The sequence below is a fragment of the Callorhinus ursinus genome, unplaced genomic scaffold (genome assembly GCF_003265705.2).
Source record: "Callorhinus ursinus isolate GAN/ISIS: 27379988/994484 unplaced genomic scaffold, GSC_fseal_2.0 scaffold32, whole genome shotgun sequence".
Classification (NCBI taxonomy): Eukaryota; Metazoa; Chordata; class Mammalia; order Carnivora; family Otariidae; genus Callorhinus; species Callorhinus ursinus.
In genome coordinates, this window is record NW_027397094.1 from 6,655,646 (window position 1) to 6,661,208 (window position 5,563).

Consider the following 5,563-nt stretch of genomic DNA (forward strand, 5'->3'; position numbering starts at 1 on the left):
CCTGTAACTTAGCTTATCAAGTGTTAAAAGGAAAACGTGTCCAAAGTTCCCATATCCAAGTCATAAATTTCTTTTGCACCTACATGTAGCAGTTACCAAAAGGTGCCCAAGACTTTCCTCCTGAGCTACGAGGTCAGCGTCCTGCCTGCCCTCCTGCCTCTGGCTCTACGTTTGCTTCTCTCTCTCTCTCTCTCTCTCTCATTTATTGATTTTAGTACCTTTCCTGCTGCTGGTTTATGTAAAATAATCCTGCAGGGAATCAAGTAGATGCTTCCAATTAGATTCATTACAAGTTCCCTTAAGAGCCGATTAGGAAGGTGGAATCCCAAGCTGCTGATTGCTTCAGTAATCCCAGCAGCATTTTCGGGGTGCTTGCCAACACCAGACCAGGTTTTAAATGCCACACTTACTACTCTATCACCAAGGGATCCTTGGAAGTTTGCAAAACGGTGGGTGCAACTAAGCATAAAGTTGGGCTTGACTGAATGCCTGCAAATGGCAATCAGGAGGAAGCCAGAAGCGGGCAAAGCCTCGTGGAAGGTAGTCTTAAGGGGACTGGTTATTTAGCGTGCGGTCTCTGTAGTCAGACGGGCCTGGGTTCCAGCTCCCGCGGCACCATTCACCGGCTCTAATACTTTGGGCAAAGTAGTTCTCCAAGCCCCAGTTCTCTCATCAGTAAAATGGGGGTAAACAAGAGGGCTTTGGGGAGAATTAAATGAAGTGAGCACAATACGTGGCATTCCGTCTTGAAATAAGTGGCAGCCACTATCATCACCATGGAAACTGACATTCTAGGGAATCACACGCGGTCTCCCGTCTCCAAACCCACGACCTTGCAGTTGCTAGGCTATCTGTGAGCTCTCCGGGCTACGAGGAAGATGGAAAGTAGGGAAAGGAGGTGGGGGAGGACAAGGTTTTCCTCCTCCCAGTGGGCTCCAGTGGAAGCCAAACTCTTCACACAAGGATCCTAGAGGTAATATTCTGAAAATATTTTTCTTTCTCTTAAGTGACAAATCTAGTTCCCTGTAGCCATTGAGGTAGCAGAGCCAGAGGAAATCCTTACGAGCAAGCCCTTCTTTCTGGCTCGGTGGGCTGTGCAGAAAATCACAGAAGGCAGAAGGACAAGCCAGTGGCCTGTGGTCTCCCGGTCACAACCCGGAAGAGGGGAGAAGGAGAGAGGCAAAGGGGGACATGTGCCCCAGTCCTTCTCAGAGCTCTGAGAGGAGGCTGCCATGCAGAGGGGCCCACAGCACCCCGGGACTACCACAGCCCAGAGAAGAGGGGCGAGGGGCACGGTTCAGCAGAGGGAGGGCCTGTGCCCCCCCTCCCAAGCCCACGGTGGCTGGTCAAGGGCCTGGAAGGGCTCCAGAAACTCCCACAGTCGGCTGTGGAGGTAACAGAATTGGCGGCCTCAGGGCCTGCTCTGGTAGGGCCTCCGTGGCCTGACAGCAAGGCTGAAGGACAGATACCTATGCCAGGAGCTGGAGAGAGGACCTGGTGGGGTCTGCAGTCCCAGCAGGTGTAAGGCGGGGTGAGTCCGAGTAAGCCAAGGAACAACAGTGCACTTGGGGAGCAGCGTTGCCGGGTCCAGGCCCCTGGCTGGAGCAGCCCCCTGAGGCAGAGGCACGGGACAGGGCCGGGCCTGCACTGAGCTCACGACCCCTGTCTTGTCACTGTGGGCTCTGCATGCCCAGACAGCATGCTGGCAGAGGAGTGCGGACAGAGAAGCGGGAAATGTACTGGGAAGAAACAGGAAAGATGGCTCCTCTACCCTGGGTGGGAACTCGTTAATTCTGCCCAAAGAGAAGTCTGGCCTTTGCCCTGAGAGGTACTCTCTAACCCTTGGAAGGTCCTGCCTGATAAGAACGTCTGTGTTTATCTGGGAGTCTTAGCGTTGTCTCTTCCAACAATGTGATTCATGTGGGGGCTTTGGGCCACCCCAGAGGCTCAACCTCTAGAGGGGCTGGAAGCTAAGGTCATGCAGGGGGTCAACCATACCTACGGGACAGAGCTCAATAAAAACTCCAGACACCGTGGCTCAGGTAAGCTCCCCTGCCTGGCAATACTCTGTGTATTGTTGCACATGGTTGCTGGGAGGCCTGAGCACTGTCAGATCCTCCACGGGAAGAAGGTGGCTGGAGGCTTGGTGCTCGGAAGGCTCCGGGGCTCTGCCCCAGCTCTTGCCTTCCCATTTTAATCTGTAACCATTGGCTGTAATAAACCATAATTGTGAGTAAAAGAGTCTTCAGTGAGTTCCGTGAATCTTTTTTTTTTTTAATATTTTTGTAGTGAGAGGCACATTTTTTTTTAAAGATTTTATTTATTTATTCATGAGAGACAGAGGGAGAGAGAGGGAGAGAGAGAGAGAGAGAGAAGCAGAGTCCCGATGCGGGACTCGATCCCAGGACCCTGGGATCATGACCTGAGCCGAAGGCAGACACTTAACCATCTGAGCCACCCAGGCGCCCAAGTTCCGTGAATCTTGTAGTGAATTATTGAAACTGGGGGTGGTCTTGGGGACTCCCCATCTGTGCATAGCCCAAAGAGACAGAGTTACTTGGCATGACTGATGCGGAAAATTGGATCCATTAGGGAAGATGAAGAAGCTTCATTGTCTTATCAACTTGGAGGGACAGTCTGAATATGTGTACGTACTGCCCAAGCAAGTAAGGACTCCTCACCACACCAAATAAGGCACGGATGAAGGAACCAGGGTGGTGAGTTTCCCGTCAGAGTAAAGAAGAGGACGTGAGCACTGCCTTCCAACACGGAAAAGCCGTCATGTGAGAAAGGAGCTAGAATTAGTTTGTGTGGCTAGAGTGTTATATAAAGCCCAAGTGTGGAAGTTATGGAGGGCCAGATTTCAGTTTATTCTCAGCACAAACTTAGTGACAACCAGCAGCCTCTAAAAACAGAAGGGGCTGGCTCAAAGACAGTCTCGCTCCCCATCCGGAGACATCTACAAGGACAGTGTGGAGGACCCCTTTGGACTGAGTGTGTGTAAGAGGTGACAGCTGAGGGGAGCCTGGGTGGCTTAGTTGGTTAAGCGACTGCCTTCGGCTCAGGTCATGATCCTGGAGTCCTGGGATCGAGTCCCACATCAGGGTCCTTGCTGAGCAGGGAGCCTGCTTCTCCCTCTGACCCTCCCCCCTCTCATGTACTCTCTCTCTCTCATTCTCGCTCTCTCAAATAAATAAATAAATCTTTAAAAAAAAAAAGAGGTGACAGTTGACTCATATGTCCTTTAGGTTGCCTTCTAAGCTGAGAGGTTATGATTGGGATGTAGGAGAATGTGACGAGATGTTGAGCCCATATATGGGAATGTTGTTCTTTCAACTCTTCTGTAGATTTGAAATTTTTTGAAAGTTGGAAAAAAAAAAAGGAAAAAAATTTTGGAAACTACTTGGTGGCTGAAAATCTTCCATCATTCTAGAAAGAAACACAAGGGTTTGCTTTTTGTTTGGTTTTCTTAACCCGTTAAGATTAGACTAGAGGCTAGTGTGATAGTGTTTGCATTTTGCCACTCCTGGCACATCTATATATTGAGCCCTTTCGTTGTTGGTAATTGCTATGGATTGAACTGTTTCTCCCCAAAACTTGTATATTGAAGCCCAAAACTTGTATGTTGAAGCCCTAACACTCAAATCTCCTATTTGGAGATAGGGCATTTAGGAGGTAAAAAGGTTAAATGAGTTTGTAAGGGTGGAGTGCTAATTGGATAGGATTGGTAGCTTATAGGAAGAGGACGAGAGAGGGGGAAAATTATTTTGAGAGAGAGAGAGAGAGAGAGAGAGCTAGAGGAGGGACAGAGAGAGAGAGAGAGAGAGCTAGAGGAGGGACAGAGAGAGAGAGAGAGAGAGCTAGAGGAGGGACAGAGAGAGAGGGAGAGAGAATCCTCAAGCAGACTCCACACTCAGTGCGGAGCCCGACACGGGATTCGATCTCATGACCCTGAGATCATGACCTGAGCCCAAATCAAGAGTCAGATGCTTAACCAACTGAGCCACCCAGGCCCCGAGAGAGAAAGATTTCTGTCTCCCTTCACCATGTGAGGACACAGCGAGAAGGCAGCTAGTTATAAGCCAGGAAGGGGGCTCGCACCAGGACCCGAACCCTTGGCCGGGCCAAAATTCTACTGTTAGAGCCACCCAGTCTATGGTAATTTGTCATGGCAGCCCTAGTAGACAAACACACCTTTTAGTGATTTACTGACGTACTTCCTGCTATTATATGGCATATATATAATAAGGTATATAAAATATATATACTTTATTATATAATATAAAACACACATATATAATACAGAGAGGCAGACAAAGCATTCACCATGGCATTTCTGGAGATAGTGTTCAGAGCGCTGCCTTGTAAGGCCAGAGCAGGTGACAGTGACAATTACTATGTGGCGATTACTATGGGGCTGCCTCCAAAGCCCCTTGTCCTAGGAGGAAACAGCAAGAGAAAATCAAGGTCCTTGTAGATGACAAGCCACTCTATGAAGTCAGAATGACCCAGGTAGGTTTCACCCACTGATGAAACCAAGACTGGGATTTGCTATAAACACTAGATTCTGTATACATATTAACATCTGAGGACACAGAGTTGGAATTTTACTATGGCAAAAATTCTATACATGCAGAATTGTAAGCAGGATAGACTGCATCCAGGGAAACGAACTGATTTTTCTGTTCTCCACCAGAGCAGCACCATCTGCTGGACTCAATCAAAATGCAAATTTTCCAGCCCTGAAGGAGCTGAGGAGAGACACAGAACTCCTCCCCTCTAGCTACCCCCTTCTCTGGACCCTAACATCCCTTTTCTTGTTTCCTGACATCGGCTGACTCTTCCTTCCTGTGCTCATAAATATAGATGCCCTATTTATATTTTGTGTTTCCGACGGGTTTCCTGGAGATTTGTTACCCCGTATGTAATGGATGTTATGGGGAATGAATGCGAGGAATCTAGCGGGGAATTTTTAATAAGTTAGTCTGTAATTTTGCAGAGTAGTGCCTTGGAAAGGGGAACTAATTCAAATGTATAGTGCTCCATAAACTCCTTTCCCCAAAAGTAGCAGGTGGTGTGTGTGTGTGTGTGTGTAAATGCTGTCTAACTTGACTAATTTCCTGTCTCTACATCTAACCACTGACCAGAACTTAAGAGTCTAAATCTTCTTCCTCCGCCTACCTCACCCTATCCCATTCTATCTCTCCAGACTCTGAGATTAATCCCGACCCTAGCCAGAGGACCTTTAAGGAGCTCCACACTCAGTACTAAATCTATTGCTATTTGCACCCCACATCCGGCCCAGTTCTAGCTGATGGCCTTCTGCCTATGGCCTGAGCCCACTGCCCAGAGCTCAGTCTCCAGTTCCCATACTGACCTTGACCTTGTTGCCCCGCTGCCTGCACGTCTTTCCAGATTATCTGCCCAGATCCTCCGTATTCCGGGACTCTTGTGGGGGAAATCGTGGGGAGAAAGATCTAAAGGAAAAGACGTCAGGCTGGCTGAGAGATGGTTGACAAGCGCAGTCAGGGAGGACAGAGAACAGCACAAGGCAGTGCTGAGG